Below are 24,752 nucleotides of genomic sequence, written 5' to 3'. Positions count from 1 at the left end.
TATACTGGGTTGACGAATGACAAGCACATCCAGGATCTTATTTTTGGAGATGTGGAAACTATCAGGAAAATGAAGACTCTGGCAGGTTTTGTGTTCTATAATTAAAACCCACATGAACAGCATCAGGTTTGTTTTTTGTAGACACTGCTGCCACTCTTAATTTCTTTACATATAAATAGAGCTAGCTATATATCTATCACTATGCATATAGATGACTACATATGTTCATATGACTATATGCATATATGCCTATGACTGTTTATATCTCTAAGAGGCAAACTGAGGAGGTCAATTAAACTTTCAAAGAGCAAATACGTTAAATAGCCCAGGAAAGGAAGCTGTTTACTAAAGCACATTGTGGAAGGTTTTTGCAGAATGTACACTGATTTGTTCAGGCACACCTGCACATCAATATCAGTAACAACAACACCAATTAGTTGAATTCCAACTGCTGCAAAGAGCAATCTGATAAGCATTGGGGAAAATGCAATAGAAGCAAAGGACATGTTCCTGACCTCAAGGGTCTTACAATGTAACAGGGGAGCAAATGGAATAAAGCTTCCCCCTGAGCAGTGTCTTCTTCATGCAAGAAGAACAGCATTCCAAGTTTCAGAGGCACTTCATAATTCATAATTACCAAAAGGCTTTGGAAAAGAGGTGAAACAGTTTTTGTATGGCATTTGGTAAGCACTTACCATGTGCCAGGCACTGTACTAAGCTCTGGGGTAGATATAAACTAATCAGGTTGGACACAGTGCCTATCAAACAGTGGACTCACGTTCTTGGCCTTAGGGAAGTAGTATAGCCTAGCGGATAGACCCCGGTCTTGGGAGTCAAAAGGACCTGAGTTCTAATCCTGGCTCTGCCGCTTGTCTGCTGTGTGACCTTGGGCATGCCATTTCATTTCTCTGTGCCTCAGTTTCCTCATCTGTAAAATGGGGATGAAAACTGTGAGCCCCATGTGGGACAGGGAAGGTATCCAACCTGATTTAGCTTGTATCTTTCCCAGCACTTTGAACAGTGGCTTGACACATAGTAAGTGCTTAACAAATACCATCATCATCATCATCATTAATCTCCATTTTACAGATGAAGTAACTGAGGCACAGAGAGGATAAGTGACTTGCCCAAGGTCACACAGAAAGTAAGTGGCTTCCAGGTTTCCAGAGGAAGCTTCTGAATGCCTGAAAGAAGCAGCCTAGTTCTGTGGCCATGGCACGAGGCTACAATTAGCAAGCAGGAGCCCTAGAATAAGTCTAGGATATTTAAAGCTAGTCTCAGTTTCTCATCCTGTAGCATGATTGATAGTACTTTCCTCAGCATGGATATTAGGAAAGTAAAAGAGAAGCAGCATGGCCTGGTGAGTAGAGCATGGGCCTGGGAGTGAGAGGACCTGAGTTCTAATCCCAGCTCTGCCACCTGTCTGCTTTGTGACCTTGAGCAGGTCATTTAACTTCTCTGTGTCTCAGTTGCCTCATCTGTACAGTGAGGATTAAGACTGTGAGCCCTAGGTGGGGCAGGGACTGTCCAACCTGATGATCTTGTATCTACCCCAGTGCTTAGTACAGTGCCTGGAACAGAGTAAGCGCTTAACAAAAACCACAATTTTTATTATAATGGTCCTGAGTCTTTCTGCAGTGCAGAGGGAGAGCGGGCAGTCACAGATGTGGGCAAAGTAGCTTAGGACTCCTTAGACTCGAGCCCCAGACAAACAGGATGGTCCTTTATTTCATTTCCTTGCTATGCTCTTCAGGAAAAACTACTGGAAGGGAAAGACAAAATGATCCCATGTTGAAGCATACCGAATGAGTGAAGGGGAGGTGAGGCCAGATGGCAGTTGGAGAGTTGTCTTTTCAAACCCAGCATCACCTAGTGGATAGACCACGGGCCTGGAAGTCGGAAGTCATGGGTTCTAATGTCGGCTCTGCCACTTATCTGCTGTGCGATCTTGGGCAGGTCACTTCACATCTCCGGGCCTCAGTTCCCTCATCTGTAAAATGGAGAGTGAGACTGTGAGCCCCACGTGGGCTGTGTCCAATCCAATTTGCTTGTATCCACCCCACTTAGTACAGTGCCTGGCCCATAGTAAGCACTTAACAAATACCATCTTTATTATTAAACCCCAAATCTGAAGTCCACAAAAGGGGAGAGGCTTAAAGTCTGCTGGGGGTCACAGCCAGGACTGAGACAGGGGCAAGATGCAGCTCTGGGCAGTGGCCCATTGTGGAATTGTAATCTCTAGACGGCAAGCTTGTTGTAGACAGGAAACGCATCTGCCCACTCTTTCACATTGTACTCTCCCAAGTGCTTAGTACAGTGCTTTACATATAGTAAATGCTCAGTAAATACCATCGATTAATTCATTGATAGTAGTGATGGTCTTTATTAAGTACCCACTGGGTGCAATACACTATGCTACGTGCTTGGGAGTAAAATTAAAAAATCAATTAGTGGACTCATCTTTAGACTGTTGAGCCTCATTTGGGACAGGGACTGTGTCCAACCTGATTATATTGTATCTGCCCCAGCACTTAGTACAATGTCTGTAACACAGTAAGTGCTTAACAAGTACCATTCTTAAATAAAGAAGACATAGGCTACTGCTGCTGTGGCACATTCCAAAATCTCCCTTCCAGCCAGGTTAAGAGAAGTTAGTTAGCCTCTTTATTCAGGGAATCAAGTATAACACATGGAAGAGTGTTGTTAGCTCTTTAGAGAGGAAATAAAGGACTTTCTAAAAAATCAGTTTGAGAAACAGCATGGCCGAGTGGATAGAGCACGGGCCTGGGAGTGAGAAGACTTGAGTTTTAATCCTGCCTCTGCCACTTGGCTGCTGTGTGACCTTGGGCAAGTCATTTAACTTATCTATGCCTCAGTTACCCCATCTGTAAAATGGGGATTAAGACTGAGAGCCCCAAGTGGACTGTGTCCATCCTGATTGGCTTGTATCTACCCCATGCTTAGTACAGTGCCTGGCAGATAGCAAGCCTTCAAAAAATACCATTAAAAAAAAGTGATTTGTGTAATAATACTTATCTACCATATCTATGCACTTTCCTACAGTCTTTAAATTATCTAAGCATAAATCTTGACATCAAATATTTTTTATTGCCGATGCTGCTGGCATTTCAACAAGTGAGCAATAGCAGCGTAATAAAAGCCAGCAGGGAATATGCTTCCATTGGTAAGCTTTGAAGTGGAAGCTTTTGGCACATTGCCATCTCCTTGTTGAGTGTGAGCCATTCTTACACCTCCACTGTAGCTCTAGCAGCTGGTTTGTGTTTCTTTGTTCCGTTATTTTCTTTCTCTTTCGGTTTATTTCCTCCGCCCTCCCCCTATATAAACTCTTCCTTCATCTTGTTCGATAGGCGTTTATTTCAGAGACTTTCCCTGCGTTATATATTTCAGACAAAAGAAGCCTGACTGGCTCAGATTTGGAACAGGTGGCCATGCCGTGTCTATTACAATTGCTCCCTGATGATGACGATGATGATAAAAACACAATATTAATAATAATAATGATACAATAATTCCTGTGAAAATCATGATGCTTTCAAAAGTGGCTTAGCATTTGTGGAAACTAGTCTAAGATGGACCTAAAATAATATTTCAGTTTTAATCGTTTTGCAGAAAAGTATTAGAAGTATTTCTCCAGTTGAGAAAAAGCAAAGATTTCTCTGCTGTCCTGGCCGTTTGGGGGCATATAGACATGGTTCTAGAATGTGCCCTAAGGTTGAGTAGAAAGTCTCAGCTCAGCTTCTGGGGGGATCTTTTTTTTTTAGAGGTGGGGGCCAAGTTTCATTCAAATTGGTTCAAGGCTTTCAAAGATGGGTGAGTGTTTTCCAGAAGTGGGGAAAAAATTTCCATCGAGAAGACTTGAGAAAGGTTTTGGAGACCACTAGATCTCTACTAGATTTTCTAAATGGAAATGTTTCGACTGTTTGAGATTGACTTTAGGGATTCGAATCATTCAAGTGGAAATGATGGGCTGGAGAAGATTGTACTCCTCTGAGGAGGGAAGAGACAAAAGTGTCTAGGGAAGGCTAGCAAACTTCCCCATTGAGTCTCTGTGCTCTGACTCTGTGAGTGGGCTGGTTTTGGGCTAGCCAACTTGATTTTGAATCTCTCCAGCATATGATGAAAGGAACAATAGATCACCCATTTAAAAAGAATGATTTAGCAGTTTGGATTAATACAGAATTGGTACTTCTGACACATGGGTCACCCGGAAGCAGGTGCTAGAAAAACACATTGACCTGGCAGGTTTTGTCAAAGTCATCAATTCTGTATTTTTCCTACATCTTTTTTTTAAGACAAAGTAAGTATTTGACTTTTTAAATCGAAAGTATGATTTTCTGAGAGAAGATATTTCATTCAACTACATTGAGATTTTGATACTGTTCAATTATTGTCAAAAGACTCCACTTTCTTTGTCCTTTATATTGGCTCTGATCATAAATGTACTATAAGCTTCAAGGCTCCAGTGTCCGCTAAGCATCAAAGCTCAGCCTAGCTGTGTGTAATCTGTATAGGTAGATGCTCTAGTACAAAGACAGTTGAGAAAAAGACCTCATTAGGAACACCAAAAATCCATCCAATATCCAGAATCAACAGTGGTACAGTGTGATCCGAAGGAAGAAGCAGCATCATGGCCTTGTGGATAGAGCTTGGGCCTGGGAATCAGATGGATCTGGGTTCAAATCTTGGCTCTGCCATTTTTTAAAATGGTATTTGTTGTGTGTGCTCTGAACACCGTAAGCGCTCAATAAATATGATTGAATGAGTGTGCTTACTATTGGCAGAAGCTGGCTTTTTTTTCTTTTTTTAATGATATTTGTTAAGTGCTTACTATGTGCCAGACATTGTTCTAAACACTGGTTAGATATAAGCTAATCAGATTGGACACAGTCCATGTCCCTCCTGGAGCTCACAGTCTCAATCCCCATTTTACTGACGAGGTAAATGAGGCACAGAGGAGTTAAGTGACTTGCCCAAGTTCACACAGCAAAGGGGCAGAGTTGGAAATAGAACCCAGGGCCTTCTGACTCCCAGGCCTGCTTTCCACTAGGCAACACTGCTTCTCTAAAGATTCTCTTCTGCTTACCACAAACAGATCCCCTCTCAGGGTCAATCAATCAATCAATCGTATTTATTGAGCACTTACTGTGTGCAGAGCACTGTACTAAGCGCTTAGGAAGTACAAGTTGGCAACATATAGAGACAGTCCCTACCGAACAGCGGGCTCACAGTCTAAATAGGTCGCACCTGGAGAGTTTCCAGTACTCTACCCGTCTTGGCTATAATAATAATACTAATAATAATGGCTTTTATTAAGTGCTTACTATGTGCAAAGCACTGTTCTAAGCGCTGGGGAGGTTACAAGGTGATCAGGTTGCCCTACAGGGGGCTAACAGTCTTAATCCCCATTTTACAGATGAGGTCACTGAGGCACAGAGAAGTTAAGTGACTTACCCAAAGTCACACAGCTGACTATTAGCGGAGCCAGGATTTGAACCCATGACCTCTGACTCCAAAGCCCATTCTCTTACCACTGAACCATGCTGCTTCTCATGGGAGGGAGAGTCAAGCAGAGGCCTACCCATTCCATTCCTAGCTTGGCCATGGATAGCAAGTGGAAGGCAATCTGCTACAAGTCAAAACTCACCTGTGCTGGGCAGCAGCATCATGGGAGAGAGTCGAGGGTGGAGACTCAAATTTACTGCATGAAAGGTGACAATGGTAAATCACTTCCATATTTTTACCAAGGAAACTCTATGGATATACTACCAGAATGATTTCAGATGGAGAACGGGATATTCCGGGAGAGATATGTCCGTGGTGTCACTATGGGTTGGAAACGACAGCAGAAGACAAGATCACAAACAAAACACTGTACTTAGGTACGTACAGTAGGAACTAAAGAAGTGTTGTCTACCCACAAGGAGCTTACACTCTGAGGGAGACGGGTGAGTGAAATTACCAAATACATCGTAGGTGAAAGAGGAAGAGGCTTGATACAAATGGAAAAAAAAAATCAGAAGTAATTTCTTAAATCACAAATACAGATATATACACCAAGTCGACTGATGGAGTGTCTTGGCTGGAAGATGGGGGATTTTTTCATTCTTTTGAGGGTCCTTCTAACAAATACCACCAACTGACCTAGTAAAATTATGTTCTTCAGGTTTCCTGATCTCTTGGGTCTAAGCGGCCAAGAAACCCTGACTCAGGAAGCTCAATAGTCCTACTGTATCTCTTTAGGTCCCTTCCAATGTGTTGCCAACTTGTACTTCCCAAGCGCTTAGTACAGTGCTCTGCACACAGTAAGTGCTCAATAAATACGATTGATTGATTGATTCCAATTAGTATTTGAAGTCTACAAGATAAGAAAGGTTTACAGAAATCTGTCATCTCCTCAGCAGGTGATTAAGTATACAAACAGCCAGCTCTTGGTTATCCATGGTAATGTGCACGTGTGTGTTGGGGAAGAAGGGAGGATTGGAGAGCCAAAGGGAACTTAACTAAATGAAGTCTGTAGAAAATCTCCTTTGAAGCAATAGTTTCAACTTACTCCTTCAAAGTATGACCAAAGCTGAAGTCACTATGGCCAGATTTGTTTGAAGCCCCTCTCTGTTCTCCTGCTCACCCTCCAGTGGGAGTGACGATTAGTGAAGATGTGGAAAAAAGAGCCGGAGGAGAAAGAAAAAAGCTGGAAAGTGGACTAAAACTAAAAAGGAGAGAGAAGGGGAAAGGTGGGGGAAACATTTTTTTTCAGTTGATCAATCAATCAATGGTATTTATTGAGCAGTAGGTGTGTATAGAGCACTGTACTAAGTGCTTGGGAGAATACAATATAACAGATTTCATAGACATGACTAAGAAATCAGTCATGACTCACCTCTTCCTTTTCCCTATAAATTCCTGGTGCAATTGCAGTGTTGAGAGGAGGTAAGGTATATGCCTTGTTCCTGGTCTCCTGGGTTCACCATGATAAGAGGGCAATAATCAATCACTTACTGAATGTTTACTGTGTAAAGCTGTAAGCTAGACTGTAAGCTCATTGTGGGCAGGGAATGTATCCGTTATATTGTTGTGTTGTACTCTTCTAAGCCCTTCGTAATAATAATAATAATAATGATGGCATTTACTAAGCACTTACTATGTGCAAAGCACTGTTCTAAGCACTGGGGAGGTTACAAGGGGATCAGGTTGTCCCACGGGTCGCTCACAATTTTAATCCCCATTTTGAACCCCTGACCTCTGACTCCAAAACCCGTGCTCTTTCCATTGAGCCACGCTGCTTCTCTAGTACAGTGTCCTGCACAAAGTAAGCACTCAATAAATACGATTGATTAATTGATTGATTGTTTTGGAGCACTGTGCTAAGTGCTTGGGAAAGTACAATACAACAGAGTTGGTAGATATGATTCCCCTCGAGGATCTTATAGTCTACAGGGTGAGTAGACTGGGGATAGTATCCAAGTGCTTAAGGGATATAAAGCCAAGTACAGAGCTCACAGAGGGGAGGGCGGGGTAGGAGAAATAGAGGGTTTAGTCTAGGAAGGCCTCTTGGATGAGATGTGATTTTAAGAGGGTTTTTCAGGTGGGGAGAATGTTGATCTGTCGGATATGAAGGGGAGGGGCTGCCCAGAGAAAATTGAAGGCAATAGGTCAGATTGGGGCACAGGTCTGCAAATGAGGAGTAGGCTTAGAGTGTAGTGCTTATTCCTAAGTGCCTTTTCACTGATGCTATGGCATTTGAGAAGCAGCGTGGCTCAGTGGAAAGAGCACGGCCTTTGGAGTCAGAGTCATGGGTTCAAAACCTGGCTCCGCCACTTGTCAGCTGTGTGACTTTGGGCAAGGCACTTAGCTTCTCTGTGCCTGTTACCTCATCTGTAAAATGGGGATTAAGACTGTGAGCCCCACATGGGACAACCTGATCACCTTGTAACCTCCCCAGCGCTTAGAACAGTGCTTTGCACATAGAAAGAGCTTAATAAATGCCATCGTAATTATAATTATTTTCCCAACACTCAGCTGGCGCCCTATGAAGAGCCACCCTCCAAGCTAGGCTAGGCAAATGGCACTTTGGTTTCCCGTTGCCAACGCCTCCCTACGAACTTTGGCTCTGGAGAAGCTGTCAGGCCAGTGCAGATTATCTCTGGATTTGGGTCAGGCACAGACATGCCGAAGGAAAGCATTCCTTCTTTGCCATTATTGTCTCCCATCGGAGGAATGCAACTCCTCCACCAGGTGTGTATGCCAAACTTTAAGTCAGAGGATTCGGTCCAGGTGCAATTAAAGAGCCCCACTGAGACAGCCCATCAGAAGAGAGATAGTTATGGGGATTTCTATAGTACGCAGCTGGAAATATCTACCTCTGAGCACTTAAAAAAAGGAAGAAGCCCAAATTTTTTAAATGAACCCACACGAGATCCCTGGAAGGTAGCGGGCTGGTGTTACCGGCCTCCCTTTATCAGATATGGATGGTGAGACTGAAAGACTTGGTAACTTGCTCCTTCACAGAGAAACATCTGGCAGAAATGAGAGAATCCAGGCTTTCTGTCTTTCACCGAATCATCATCAAAGCATACTTATTAGTTACCAGTGGCACATGCATGGACAGAGTTGATGGACACTGGTAAAATGTGGCTGCTGGGGTGGTTTCGAACTGAAATAGGCAACCTAGACTTGGATGACATAAATAGGACATTTGATCATCTGCAAATTACACAAAGATCAGACAGGCATAGAAGTGGAATAAAATGTTGACAAACATAATAATAATTGCATTTTAAGTGCTTACTATGTGAGAGCACTGTAACTAAGCTCTGGGCTGGGTACAAACTAATTGGGTTAGACACAGTCCCTGTCCCTATGAGGTAACTGAGGCACAGAAGAGTTAAGTGACTTGAGCAGAGTCACACAGGAGACAAGTGGCAGAGTCAGGATTAGAATACAGGTCCTTTTGACCCCCAGGCCCATGTTCTATCCACTAGGCCATGCATGGAAATTGATTTTGCATAGTGGCTGTCAAAATGACTCTGTGACCTTAGGCAAGTCATTTAACTTTTCTGTGCCTCAGTTCTCTTGTCCTCCCTCCTACTTAGACTAGGAGCTCCATCTGGGACTGTGTTGGACTGTGTCCAACCTAATTATCTTGTATATACTCCTGCGCTTAGAACAATGTTTGGCATTTAACATTTAGCATTTAACAAATGCAAAAAAAAAAAAAAGTGACCCTTTCCCAACCAGTTAGACAGGGCAGGCTTCTTGGGGAAAGTGGAGTTTCTTTGTTTAGTGCTCATTCAGAGACTTGCCCTTTCAGTAGTCTAAAAGAATTTGCATCAACATATTTGCATCTATTTTGCTCACTGGGTTTGCAGCAACTTTCTGGAGGAAATCTCAGTTCTTTTTTCAAAAATAACTCTCTGGTGGTTAATATTACTTTCTTACTTCTCAGGTGTTTAATATTGTATTGTATTTCCCCAAGTGCTTAATACAGTGCTCTGCACATAGGAAATGGTCCATAAATATGAGTGAATGAATTTGTCTTTTTGAAGCTAAAATCATCTCTGTATATTGTATTAGGACCTTTTTCCTATGTTCACTTCAGCACTTATTCAATACCGTTGGCTTGTGAGTTATCAGGAGATCTATACAGGAATATAATAATAATAACTATGGTATTTTTAAGCACTTACTATGTGCCAGGCACAGTAGTAAGCACTGGGATGAATACACACAAATCAGGTTGGGCACAGTCCCTGTCCCACATGGAGCTCAGAGTCTTAATTCCCATTTTACAGATGAAGGAACTGAGGTACAGAGAATTGAAGTGATTTGCCCAAGGTCACCCAGCAGACAAGTGGCAGAGGTGGGATTAGAACCCAGGTCCTTGTGACTCGCAGGCCCATGCTCTGTCCACTAGGCCATGCTACTTCTGGGCAAGTTGCTTAACTTCTCTATGCCCCAATTTCCTCATCTGTGAAATGGGGATTGAATACCTCTACTCCCTTCTACTTAAACTGTAAGCCCCATTGGAACAGGGATTGTGTCCTACCTGATTAACCCCAGCATTTAGAACAGTGCTTGACACATTAGGAAGGGCTTAATAATAATGATAATAATAATGGCATTTATTAAGCACTTACTATGTGGAAAGCCCTGTTCTAAGTGCTGGGGAAGTTATAAGGTTGTCCCATGGGGGGGTCACAGTCTTAATCCCCATTTTACAGATGAGGTAACTGAGGCACAGATAAGTTAAGTGACTTGCCCAAAGTCACACAGCTGACAATTGGCAGAGCCAGGATTTGAACCCATGACCTCTGACTCCAAAGCCCGTGCTCTTTTCCACTGAGCCATGCTGCTCCTCCTACTTAGACTATGAGCCCCTTGTTGGACAAGATTGTGACTAACCTGATTATCTTCTATCACAGTCCTTGACATATAATAAGCATTTCACAAATATTATTATTATTATTATTATTTCCACTGAGCCACGCTGCTTCTCTTAACAATTATTATTATTAGGTATTATTATTATTATTATATTGAAATAAATTGTGGATATGTACATAAGTGCTGTGGGGTTGAGGATGGGTTGAATATCAAGTGCGTGAAGCGTACAGATCCAGATGCATAGATGAGGCAGAAGGGTGAAAAAGTAGGGGAAATCAGGGCTTAATCAGGGGAGGACATGTTGCAAGTTGCAATTTCTGAAGCTCTTTAAAGGTGGGGAGAGTGATGGTTTGTTGGCTATAAAGGGGGAGGGAGTTCCAGACCAGAGGAATCAGCGGCAAGATAGACGAGCTCTAGGTATAGTAAGTAGGTTGCAGGACAGAAGAAATGAAAGAAACTTCATCAGTACGAGGGAACAATCTAAGAACATGCTTCCTCAGGGTGGCAATTGTCTCACATGGCGGTATTATATTTCTTATAGCTATTTTGTATATTTTTATACTTTTTATTTTTTTATTCTAACATCTTCTAAATAGCCTATAGGACTACCTCTATCTTTTAAGATTACAATTCAAACTGGTCATTTGGTCAGGCAATGCTGACGTGAGGCATGAAAAAGAATCCCAGTCCTCTGTGCCTTTTGAGAGACCCTGGGAGATGTTCGGCCTCTATCCATTCATTCATTCATTCATTCATTCATTCATTCAATCGTATTTATTGAGCGCTTACTGTGTGCAGAACACTGTACTGAGTGCTTGGGAAGTACAAGTTGGCAACATATAGAGATGGTCCCTACCCAACAGCGGGCTCACAGTCTGGAAGGGGGAGACAGACAACAAAACAAAACATATTAACAAAATAAAATAAATAGAATAAATATGTACAAATAAAATAAATAAATAGAGCAATAAATACGTACAAACATATATACATATATACAGGTGCTGTGGGGAGGGGAAGGAGGTAAGGCGGGGAGGATGGGGGGGAGGGGGAGAGGAAGGAGGGGGCTCAGTCTGGGGACTCAGAACAGTGCTTTGCATACAGTAATCAGTCAATCAATCAATTGTATTTATTGAGCGCTTACTGTGTGCAGAGCATTGTACTAAGCGCTTGGGAAGTACAAGTTGGCAACATATAGAGACAGTCCCTACCCAACAGTGGGCTCACAGTCTAAAAGTAAGTATCCAGTCATTAGTGGAGGCCCAAGCCCACCATCCACTCTACTGACAGGGTTAAGCCTGGGCAGATGAGCTCTTTGGGCCCAGGAGTTCATCAGCCTGGGAATGTGGGCTGAATGTGGGCTGAATGTGGGCTGGGAATGTGACTTCAAACTCCACTGTTTTGGACTCCCCCAAGCACTTAATTCAGTGCTCTGCACACTGAAGGCACTCAGTAATTACCATAGATTGATTGATTGGCTTTCTTTGAGATTTCTGGCCTGGTGGGATTGGTGACTCACCTTAGTCCTTTCTTGTAGCTGAAACTTTGAGGTGCGTTTGACCCCCCCAGGTCACGTGGCCTAGTGGATAGAGCACTGGTTTGGGAGTCAGAAGGATCTGGGTTCTAATCCTGGCTCTTCCACTTGTCTGCTGTGTAACCTTGAGCAAGTCACCTCACTTCCCTGGACCTCAGTTTCCTCATCTGTAAAATGGGGATGAAGACTGGAAGCCCCAGATGGGGCAGGGACTGTGTCCAACCTGATCAGCTTGTATCTACTCCAGCACTTAGAACAGTGATTGACACATATTAAGCACTTAACAAATACCATCATTGTCATGATCATCAGAGGGTTGTGGTATTAGGCAGCTGCAATTTCCTGTCCTTTCGTTACCTAATCAAGAATCTAGAAAGCACCTCCCATCCTGCCCTCCCCAGTTTGGCTGGCTGTGCCAGAGGGGCAGATGATAATAATAATAGTATTTTCTAAGCACTTACTTTATCCTACTGTTCTAAGCACTGGGGCAGATAAAGGTAATCAACTTGGACACAGTCCCTGTCCCCCATGGGACTTAAGGGTCTTAATCCCCATTTTACAGATGAGGTAACTGAGGCCCAGAGAAGTGAAGTGACTTGCCCGAGGTCACACAGTAGACAAGTAGCAGAGCTGGGATTGGAACCCACATCTTCTGACTGCAAAGCCGGTGCTCTTGCCACTAGGCCATTCTGCTTCTCTCAATGTGTGCAATGGATGGGGAAGGAGGGAAGTGAGGGAGCGATGCCACCTTAGGGTGCTAATCGTGGCATAGGTGGAAATGGAAAATCAAAGAGACAGCCACCAAGAAAGGAATTGCAGGTCACTCTTTGATCTTCTGCTCGGCAACCCCTAGGCCCTTCCCTGGCTGGCCCCTCGGCTACCCACATCACTTTCCTGGGGCCCTGAAAACCCCTCCTGGTCAGAAATGACTCAACAATACACTCACCTTTGGTCACCACACAACCCACACAACCCCACAGGGTCCAGGTCAGGTGCTTGGAAAATGATAGAGCCCCAGGAATTGCTTGACACCCCTTTGAATGGGTTTCCGGGTGGGATTGGGAGGGTGAAATGATGGGATATTTAAATGTAGTGGAGATGAATGAGGGAAATGCACATTGAGGCACTGAGGCACAGAGAGGTGGGGTGGCTTGCCCAAAGTCACACAGCTGACATGTGGCGGAGGTGGGATTGGAACCCATGACCTCTGACTCCCAAGCCCGTGCTCTTTCCACTAAGCCACGCTGCTTCTCACTCTGATCACTGATCACTTTGTAACCTCCCCAGCGCCTTGAGCAGTGCTTTGCACATAGTAAGCGCTTAACCAATACCATCATCATCATCATTGGGAGCAAGTTTAAATTGTGAGAGAGGGAAGTAGATGGAAAGGCCTAGGGATAGAGTCCAGGCTGAGACAGTTAGTTGTGGTCAGTAGAAAGTGGCTGAGAAAACTGGGGGAGAGAAGACCACAGAAGAAATCATAGAATTACCTACTATGTGACTAAGTGGTTTGCTATTTAAAGCAGACTGAAGAGCGATGGATTCGGAGAGGTGGCAAAGGAGATTAAATTCATTCATTCATTATATGGTATTTACTGAGTGCTTACTGTGTGCAGAGCATTGTACTAAGCTCTTGAGAGGGCACAATACAAAAATGAGGTCACATTCCCTGCCCACAACGAGCTTACTCCTTCCTCCCCACAACCTCTCCCCTCCCAGTTTCCCTGAATTGCCACTGCTGCCAATGAACTTGTCTCAGTGGTGCTAGAGAAGCATTGCCTAGTGGAAAGAGCCAGGTCTGGGAATCAGAGACCCTCGGTTTTAGTCCCAGCACTGCCACTTGCCCACTGTGTAACTTGGGCAAATCACTTAAGTTTTCTCATCTGTAAAATAGGGAATCAATACCTGTTTTCCCTCCTTCTTAGACTGTGAGCCCCATGTGGGATCGGGACCATTTCTGTTCTATTTACTCCAGAACTTAGTACAGTGCTTGGCACATAATAAGTGCTTAATAAATGCAAAAAAATAAAGAGAGATGACTCTTCCCCCCGTCTCTCCCATACCAAGTTTCCCTGTACTCTAATAACTGTTTCTCAAATCTGCTAGTGCCCCTTTAAGCCACACAGCTCCATTCCATATGTACACTTATTGAAGGCACATCTTCTCCAAGAGGCCTTCCCAGACTAAGCCCCACTCTTCCTCATCTCCCACTCCCTTCTGCGTCACCCTGACTTGCCCCTTTGGCTCTTTCCCTCTAACAGCCCAAAACACTTATGTACATATCTGTTATTTTATTTATTTGTATTAATGTCTGTCTCCCCCACTCTAGACTGTAAGCTCATCTTGGGCAGGGAATGTCACTGTCTATTATTGTATTGTACTTTCCCAAGCACTTAGTACAGCTCTGCACACAGTAAGCGCTCAATAAATACGACTTGATGAATGAACCTGCACCTGCATGCAGGTTATTGTCTGAATTCCAAAAAGACATGATGGGTCAGTCGGTAACTGTCACCCGATCCCTCTTGACAATACATCTGTACAGGAGACCTTCACTGCAGTTTTACTGCCGCATATTTTGCACTTATAGGTTTGGGGGTTAGTAACTGAATGTTAGCTACTGCATCAGCCTCCTCACTGACCACACTGCCTCCTGTCTCTCCCCACTCCAGTCCATTTATTGTACTGCTGCCCCAATCATTTTTCTAAAAAAAGTTCATTCCACATCTCCCCACTCATTAATTCTTTCAATGGTTGCCTGTCCACTTCCGCATCAAATAGAAACTACCAAATGCTTTAAAGCACCTAATCACCTTGCCCTCTCCATCTCACCTAGTTGATTTTGTGCTCCAATCCAGCCCACACACTTTGTTCCTCCAATATCAACCTACTCACTGTACCTCAGACTCGTCTATCTCACCACCTATCCCTTACTCATGTTCTCTGACCTGGAATTCCCTATCCCTGCATATCCAACAGAACACCACTCTCCCCAGGTACAAAGTCTTATTAAAATCACTCCTCATTCATTCAATTGTATTTATTGAGCGCTTACTGTGTGCAAAGCACTGTACTAAGTGCTTGAGAAGTACAAGTCGGCAACATATAGAGACAGTTCCTACCCTACAACGGGCTTACAGTCTAGAAGAGGGAGACAGACAACAACACAAAACATGTAGACAGGTGTCAATGCCATCAGAATAAATAGAATTATAGCTATATACACATCACTAATAAAATAGAGTAGTAAACATGTACAAGTAAAATAAATAGAGTAATAAATCTGTACAAATACATACAAGTGCTGTGGGGAGGGGAAGGAGTTAAGGTAGAGTGGGGATGGGGAGGAGGAGAGGAAAAAGGGGCTCAGTATGGGAAGGCCTCCTGGAGGAGGTGGGCACCAGTGAATGCATGCCTCTGAAGTTTTTCCATCTCTTTCTAGATCACTGTATTCCATATGAGGAGCAGTATGACTTAGGGGAAAAAGCACAGGCTTACGAGTCAGAGGTCAAGGGCTCTAACCCCATCTCCGCCACCTGTTTGCTGTGTGACTTCGGGCAAGTCTCTTAACTTCTCTGGGCCACAGTTACCTCATCTGGAAAATGGGGATTAAGACTGAGCCCCACATGGGAAAACCTGATTAGCTTGTATCTACCCCAGCGCCTAGAATAGTGCTTGACACATAGTAAGTGCTTAACAAATACCATCATCACCATCTTAGTATCTTTTAACTATTTTTCTAACTTCTTGGAACAATCAATCAACATTACTACTTAACATACCTGACATTTTCCTTGAAACTAATCATCAGTGCATTGACTGTCTCATTCTGCCAATTTGTAATTTTTGTACTATAGCCTTCCCCAACTCTCTTCCTCATTTCCCCTATTCTTCCTTCTCCATCACCTTTGCACTATCACCTTTGCACTTGGATTTGTACCCTTTATTCAACAGACCATCACTCTCCCTACATATAAAGTCTTATTAAAATCATATCTCTTCCAAGAAGCCTTCCCCAACTCATTTCCTCATTTCCCCTACTACTCTTCCTTCTGTATCACCCTTGCACTTGGATTTGTACCCTTCATTCAATCTACTTTCAGGCCCACAGCACTCATGTACAAATCTATAATTTATTTTAGTGTATGTCCCCCCTCCCCCCACCCCAGCCAGACTGTGAGCTCCTTGTGGGCAGGGAATGTGTTACCAGCTTTTTTATTTGTAATGGTATTTGTTAAGCCCTTACTATATTCATTCATTTAATTGTATTTATTTAGCACTAACTGTGTGCAGTTAGTTACTAAGCGCTTGGAAAGTACAATTCAGCAACAAAGAGAGACAATCCCTGCCCACAGTGGGCTCATGCTAGGCATTGTCACAGTAAGCTCTCAATAAATATGATTGATTGGTTGATTGATTTTACTATGCGTCAAGCACTGTTGTAAGAGCTGGGGTAGATATAAATTAATAAGGTCAGAAATAGTCCCTGTCCCACATGGAGATCACAGTCTAAGTAGGATGGCGAACAGGCATTGACTCCTCATTTTACAATCAATCAATCAATCAATCAATGGTATTTATTGAGCACTTACTATTTGCAGAGCACAGTACTAAGCACTTGAGAGAGTACAATACAACAGAATGACCAAACATGTTCCCTGCCCATAGCAAGCTTACAACCTAGAGGAGGAAACTGAGGAAATTGACTTGCCCAAGTTAACACAGTAGGCACCTGGCAACGTCAGGATTAGAACCTGGGCTCTGTTTCCCAGGCCCATGCTCTTTCCACTGGGACACACTACTCTTTAATCAAACAATGAAGCAAGCAAGAGCTGTTATTCATTGAGTACTGACTGTGTGTAGAGATTACTTCAGAAGAGGACTAGACTTTTGAGACCCCCAAGTGGAGAATTTTCACCCTTCATTTTCAAGCAAGCTGCCTTTCTGCAGCCAAGGCAGGGCCCCCAAAATTTGTTCGGTGTGCCTCTCTGAGTTTTGGGGGCTGCTGTACATCTCGCTTGAGTTAGTGTGGCTTTTCCCAGCATCCATTTCCACCAGCTGTCTTGGATTGCCCTCTTTTCGTGTCTTAGTAATAATAATAATGATGGTATTTGTTAAGCGCTTACTATGTTCTAAGCGCTGGGGAGATTATAAGGTGATCAGGTTGTCCCACGGGAGGCTCACAGTTTTAATCCCCATTTTACAGATGAGGTAACTGAGGCACAGAGAAGTGAAGTGACTTGCCCAAAGTCACACAGCTGACAGCAAGCAGAGTCGGAATTTGAACCCATGACCTCTGACTCCAAAGCCTGGGCTCTTTCCACTGAGCCACATTCTCCTCTCTCCCTCCCCCGACACCTCACCTATTCTTCAGTTCTGGTGGCCTCTCTTGACAGGCCAGCCGAATGGCTGTGTGCTCCATACAGGGAACCCCACTATCAATCAATCAATGGTATTTATTGAGCATTGATTCTGTGCAGAGCACTGCACTAAGTGCTTGAACGAGTACAATAGTCAGTCAATGGTATTTACTGAGTGCTTGCTGTGTGCAGAGTATGCTACTAAGTGCTTGGGAGAGTCCAATATAACAAAAGAACAGACACATTCCCTGCCTACAACAAGGTTATAGATTAGACCAGAGAAAGACACTCAGAAAAATAAATGAAATTACAGATATGTCCAGAAGTGCTGTGGGACTGGGAGGGGACTTCTTGTTCTTCAGCCTCTTTCACCTTCAGCTTTCCTCTCCATCCAAACCGCTACCCTGCTCTTTCAAGCTCTCATCCTATCCCGTCTGGACTACTGTATCAGCCTCCTCTCCGATCTCCCATCCCCCTGTCTCTCTCCTCTTCAATCCATACTTCACGCCACTGCCCGGATTGTCTTTGTCCAGAAATGCTCTGGGCATGATACTCCCCTCCTCAAAAATCTCCAGTGGCTACCAATCAATCTGCGCATCAGGCAGAAACTCCTCACCCTGGGCTTCAAGGCTGTCCATCCCCTCACCCCCTCCTACCTCACCTCCCTTCTCTCCTTCTGCAGCCCAGCCCGCACCCTCCGCTCCTCTGCCGCTAATCTCCTCACCGTACCTCGTTCTCGTCGACCCCCGGCCCACGTCATCCCCCTCCCTCTGCCCCTCCGCCAAGCTAGCTCTCTTCCTCCCTTCAAGGCCCTACTGAGAGCTCACCTCCTCCATGAGGCCTTCCCAGACTGAGTCCCCTCCTTCCTCTCCCCCTCCTCCCCCTCCATCCCCCCCACCTTACATCCTTCCCCTCCCCACAGCACCTGTATATATGTATATATGTTTGTATGTTATTACCCTATTTATTTATTTATTTTATTTCTACATATTTATTCTATTTTATTTTATTAATATGTTTTGTTTTGTTCTCTGTCTCCCCCTTCTAGACTGTGAGCCCACTGTTGGGTAGGGACCATCTCTATATGTTGCCAACTTGTACTTCCCAAGTGCTTAGTACAGTGCTCTGCACACAGTAAATGCTCAATAAATATGATTGAATGAATGAATGAATGAATGAATACTGACTCCTCCCCTCTGCTACACTGTGCTCTGCCTTTTCCCCCAGATAAGTTACTTATCAATCAATCAATCAATGGTATTTATTAAGCACTTACTGTGTGAAGAGCATTGTACTAAGTGCTCTGGAGAATACAATAGAACAGAGTTGGTGGAGACATTCCCTGTACACGAGGAGTTTAGTCAAGACAGCCAGATAAATTTGACACCTTCTGCATAATAATAATAATAATAATGGCATTTATTAAGCGCTTACTATGTGCAAAGCACTGTTCTAAGCACTGGGGAATTTACAAGGTGATCAGGTTGTCCCACGTGGGGCTCACAGTCTTAATCCCCATTTTACAGAGGAGGTAACTGAGGCCCAGAGAAGTGAAGTGACTTGCCCAAAGTCACAAAGCTGATAAGTGGCAGAGCCAGGATTTGAACCGATGACCTCTGACTTCAAAGCCCGGGCTCTTTCCACTAAGCCACGCTGCTTCCCTGCATACTGAAGTCGATTGGCAGGTAGGGAAGCAGAGTGCAGTTTGACCTTTTCTGTGCTGTGAATCAGTGAGGATGTTGAAGCCTAGTGTGTTGGGGGTGGGGTCTTCGAATTGCATTTCCAGTGGCCGCCCACCCTTATTCCATCATGCCTGTAACCTCCTTCCATCTCCGTCCATCTCCCCTGCTCCCTCACTCCCCAAACATCCACCTGATCCACTCTTGCCTGTTATCGCCAGATCTAGCAGATTATTTAGAGAAGCAGCGTGGCTCAGTGGAAAGAGCACAGGCTTTGGAGTTAGAGGTCATGGGTTCAAATCCCAGCTCCGCCAATTGTCAGCTATGTGACTTTGGGCAAGTCACTTCACTTCTCTGGGCCTCAGTTACCTCATCTGTAAAATGGGGATTAAGACTGTGAGCCCCCCGTGGGACAACCTGATCACCTTGTAACCTCCCCAGCGCTTAGAACAATGCTTTGCACATAGTAAGTGCTTAATAAATGCCATTATTATTATTATTAACCTATAATTTATTCCAACTGGAAGCTGTCGATGTACATATATACATGTGAATATATATATATGTACATATATATGTGTATACTCTATACTAAATTCTTGGGAAAGTAAAATACAAAAGTTAGTAGACACATTCCTTGCTCACAAGGAACTTACAGTCTAGAGGGGGACAAAGACCTTAATATGGTGTAGGGGATAGAGCACAGGCCTAGTCAGAAGGTCATGTGTTCTAATCCCAACTCTGTCACTTGTCTGCTTTGTGACCTTGGGCAAGTCCCTTCATTTCTCTGTGCCTCAGTTACCTCATCCATAAACTGGGGATTGAGATTGTGAGCCCCACTTGGGATAGGGACTGCGTCCAACTCAATTTGCTTGTATCCATCCCAGCACTTTGTTTAATGCCTGGCACATAGAAAGCACTTAACAAATACAGTCATTATTATTATTGTTATAAATAAATAATGTATAGACATGGACATTAGTGCTATGGGGCTGTGAGTGGGGTGAACAACAAGTGCCCATGACTAAAGCATCAGCTGATTGGATGAGTAAGTTCCTTAAGGGCAGGAATGTGGATCTTTCTTCGGAAGGACTCTTTCAAGCGCTTTGCGCTCTGCAGAATAATAATGATAACATTGGTATTTGTTAAGTGCTTACTATGTGCCAGGCAGTGTTCTAAGTGCTGGGGTAGGTACAAAGTCATCAGGTTGTCCCATGTGGGGCTCACAGTCTTTGTCCCCATTTTGTAGATGAGGTAACTGAGGCACATAGAAGTGAGGTGACTTGCCCAAGGTCACACCGCTGACAAGTGGCAGAGGTGGGATTAGAACCCATGACCTCTGACTCCCAAGCCTGTGCTCCTTCCACTAAGCCACGCTGCTTCTGTAAAGCTCAGTAAACGCCACTGACTGATTGATTGATCGATGCAGTCCGACCTAATTACCTCATGTGTACCTCAGTGCTTAGCACCCTGCTTGGCACCTATCATTTCTTAACAAATCCCATGACTATTATCATTATTATTTTGTAGACCCAAACTTCAGTTTGAGGTCTGAATTTCTCCCTTTCAATGACTTGCCTACCTCAGTTTCCTAGTTCAAGTGTGGGGTATATACCATTAGTCATTTTCATCATGGTCCATGGGTAGGGATTACATGATCTGAAAAAACCTTAAATGGCCTTCTTCAAAGGTACCAACGATAAGAGACTGGATATTGCTTAGAATTATTTTGACTGTGAGCCCCATGTGGGAGGGATACTGTAACCAGCCTGATTGTCTTGTAGTTACCTCAGCACTTAATACAGTGCTTGGCACATAGTAAGTGCTTAACAAATGTAATAATAATAATAATAATAATAATAATAATGGCATTTATTAAGCTCTTACTATGTGCAAAGCACTGTTCTAAGTGCTGGGGAGGTTACAAGGTGATCAGGTTATCCCACGGGGGGCTCACAGTCTTAATCCCCATTTTACAGATGAGGGAACTGAGGCACAGAGAAGCTAAGTGACTTGCCCAAAATCACATAGCTGACAATTGGCGGAGCTGGGATTTGAACCCATGACCTCTGACTCCAAAGCCCGGGCTCTTTCCACTGAGCCACGCTGCTTAATAGCTTAATCAAACTACCTGTACACAGATGGCTTGGGCATCTCCTACATAGCTTTTTTTTTTTCCACGTTAGGTAAAGGAATGTATGCATTCTTCACAGTCAGAAGTTGTTCTACAGAAAGCATGGTGAAATTGAAGTTTTTATAATTCCTTTTATAGCAGAAATAGAGCTAGAATTCTGTTCACTTGGCTCCCTTTTCAGTTTGGATTAGAATTATTAGAGAACTACAAAGGTAGACATCAAGTAAATTTTGTGCACATCTATGAATTATATAATATACATTATTTATTTGTATTAATGTTTGTCTCCCCCTCTAGACTGTAAGCTGGTTGTGGGCAGGGAACATGTCTGCCAACTCTGTTGTACTCTCCCAAGCACTTAGAACAGGGCTTTGCACTCAGTAAGCACTCAATAAATACCACTGATGATGATGATGTTGAGGTAACATGGAGACCTCAAATCTGGCAGCGGTTGCTATGTGATGATGGTAATTTGTTAAATGCTTACTATGTGCCAGGCACTGTACTAAGCGCAGCGGTGGATACAAGCAAATCAAACTGGACACAGCCCCTGTCCCACGTGGAGCTCACAGGCTCAATTCCCATTTTACAGATGAGATAACTTAGGCACAGAGAATGAAGTGACTTCTCCAGGGTCACACAGCTGACAAATGGCAGAGTCAGGATTAGAACCCATGACCTTCTGACTCCTAGGCCTGTGCTTTATCCACCATGCCATGCTGTTTCTCAGCGTGGAAAGTCCTTTTAAAAAGGCTTTTCACTGTGCTCTCCAAGGTTTTCCCAGAATGTTTTCTTCTGCAGTGTCATTCGGCCTCAAAAAAACCCAGCCCCCATCCCCTATGGTAGCAGAGAATGCCACCAACATTCCAAGACATTTTTAGAACCAGGAAAACTGGAAAAACGGATCATAACCAAAGGGTAATTTTGAGACTGTTTACCTGCCCCTCTCCGCCCCCAGCCCCACCATGATGGTCTAGCCTCTGGAGAAACTGGATTAGTTGAGAATAACATTGCTCTCCCCTGTGTGCCACTCAGCTTTGTGGTTTGCTGTAAACACTTTAAAAAGCAGGTTGTGCAGTTTGGCTTCCAGTCTTGCAATGTTTAATTAAAACTATCCCTCAGGGGGTGGGAGGACATCTTAAACTCAGACTTGCTCTGTATGCAAACGGGATATGCTACCTGTTACCTAAGTATATCAACCCAGTCCACCAATCCACACCATGCAGTTCCCTACTCCAGATGTAAAGCGTGGATAGAAATTTTCACCCAGAACCAAAAGTCAGCCCTCCAGTAGAAAGTCAGGTTTAGGTATAAAGGGGTTTATTTGGGTAAATCAGGCAGAATTATCCAGCTTTTAGAACTCACCTTAAATCTCCCCTGTTTTCCTTAGGAGAATGAGCCAAGATAGCTAGCTCCTCCCAGAGAGTAAGAACCAGCTTTTCTGTTATTGTATGTTTTTTGTTTTGTTTGTTTGTTTTAGTGGTATTTGTTAAGCACTTACTATTTGCCAAGCACTGTACTAGGTTCTGGTGTATATACAAGTTAATCAGGTTGGACATAGTCCATGTCCCACATGGGGCTCACAGTCTCAATCCCCATTTTACAGATGAGGGAACTGAGGCCCAGAGAAGTGAAGGGACTTGCCCAGGGTCACACAGTAGATGAATGGCAGAGGCAGGCATAAACCCAGGGCCTTCTGGCTCCCGTACTTTATCCATTAGGCCACACTGCTCCTCAAGTATGCTTGTATGTCCCCAAATGCCTAGCGATGGTATTTGTTAAGCGTTTACTGTGTGCCAGGCACTGTACTAAGTGCTGGACTGCTGAGGTACACTATCTACACCCTCTTTAGCTATCATGTATACAAGTGTTCCCAATTATTTATTTTGTTACAAATTTTTTATGTTTGTCTCCCCATTGGAGTGTAATTCCATGTGGGCAGGGAGCATGTCACTTCTTCATTCTGCACAACCCATATGCCTAGTATAGTGCATTGTCCCAAGTGGGTACTTAATAAATACCCTTACTAATGTTGCAGTAGTTGTTCCATAAATGCAGATATGAAACAATGGAGCATTTCCATAATGAGGATTTTTTTGGGGGGTCAAGGAGGACCATGGTGGTGGTGCTTTCTGGGGCCTAAAGGAAAGAGCGTGCCCTAGTAGATAGAGCACGGGCTTGGGAGTCAGAATGACCTGGGTTCTAGTCCCGACTCCACCACTTGTCTGCTGTGTGACCTTGGGCAAGTCACTTCACTTCTCTGGGCCTCAGTTCCCTCATCTGTAAAATGAGGATTAAGACTGTCATCCCCATGAGGGACAGGAATTGTGTCCAACCCAATTGTCTCGTATCAACCTCCGTGCTTAGAACAGTGCCTGGCACATAGTAAGTGCTGAACAAATACTACAATTATTATTAATATTAGCACAGCTCTGGGAGTCAGGACCTCCATGCTCCAGTCTCGGCTCCATCACTGGTCTGCTGTGTGATCTCGGGCAAGTTACTTACCCTCTCTGTGTCTCTGTCTTTGTGCTGCTGTTACCGTCATTGGTATACTTCACCTTGCTGATCTCCTACTACAACCCAAAACATACAGTTTGCTAACTAAGCCCTTACTTCCCTATCTAAGCCCTCTCTTTTCATTCATTCAATCATATTTATTGAGCACTTCCTGTGTGCAGAGTACTGTACTAAGCGCTTGGGAAGTACAAGTTGGCAACATATACAGATGGTCCCTACCCAACAACAGGTTCACAGTCTAGAAGGGGGAGACAGACAACAAAACATGTGGACAGGTGTCAAGTCTCTTTTGCATTGCCTGTGAACTTGGGTCTGTTCTGCTTAAGCACATGGATATTCACCCCTCTCCCAACCCCATAGTACTTATCCATCAGGAGCTTATTTCAATATCTATCTCACACTCTAATCCGTAAGCCCCTTGTGGACAGGTATCATCGAAGCCTACTCTTTGGTAGTGTATTCTCCCAAGAACTTAGTGTTCTTCGCAAGATAAATACCATTAACTTATTGATTCATTAAGGATCTTGGCTTATGCAGTCAAGTCGTCTCCAACCCACAGCAACACCATGGACACATCTCTCCGAGAACTCCTCGCCCCAATCTGCAATTGTTCTGGTAGTCTATCCATAGAGTTTTCTCGGTAAAAATATAGAAGTGGTTTACCATTGCCTCCTTCCATAAAGTAAACTTGAGTCTCCACCCTCAACTCTCTCCCATGCCTCTGCTGCCCAGCACAGGTGAGTTTTGACTTGTAGCAGATTGTCTTCCACTCGCTAGCCACTGCCCAAGCTAAGAATGGGTAGGCCTCTGCTTGACTCTCCCTTCCGTAGTCAAGACTGGTAGAGTACTAGAAACTCTCCAGGTGCGATCCTGAGAGGGATCATTAAGGGTAAGATACATGTTTTTCCTTCCTCTTACATTGCGAGCACTGTGTAGGAAAGGAACTGTGTTTGATTATCTTGTGTCTATCCCAGAACCTATCAATCAATCAATCGATGGTATTGATTGAGTACTTTTCATATACAGAACACTGTATAAAGCATTTGGGAGAGTTGGTCGACTCGTTCCTTGCAATCAATCAATCAATCAATCATATTTATTGAGCGCTTACTGTGTGCAGAGCA

The 24,752-nt window shown here is 43.8% G+C and overlaps 1 non-coding gene across 1 annotated transcript; it reads right to left on the bottom strand.

Moving 5' to 3' along the window:
• Nucleotides 1-24,375: 24,375 nt before the first annotated feature.
• LOC119934590 lies at nucleotides 24,376-24,508 on the bottom strand. Its single transcript, XR_005452976.1, has one exon. It is a non-coding gene; the product is annotated as a small nucleolar RNA SNORA7 (small nucleolar RNA).
• Between the last annotated feature and the right edge of the window lie 244 nt (nucleotides 24,509-24,752).

The sequence above is a fragment of the Tachyglossus aculeatus genome, chromosome 1 (assembly GCF_015852505.1).
Source record: "Tachyglossus aculeatus isolate mTacAcu1 chromosome 1, mTacAcu1.pri, whole genome shotgun sequence".
NCBI lineage: Eukaryota > Metazoa > Chordata > Mammalia > Monotremata > Tachyglossidae > Tachyglossus > Tachyglossus aculeatus.
Note: the sequence above shows the minus strand (reverse complement) of the source record. Positions and strands in the feature narration are given on the sequence as shown.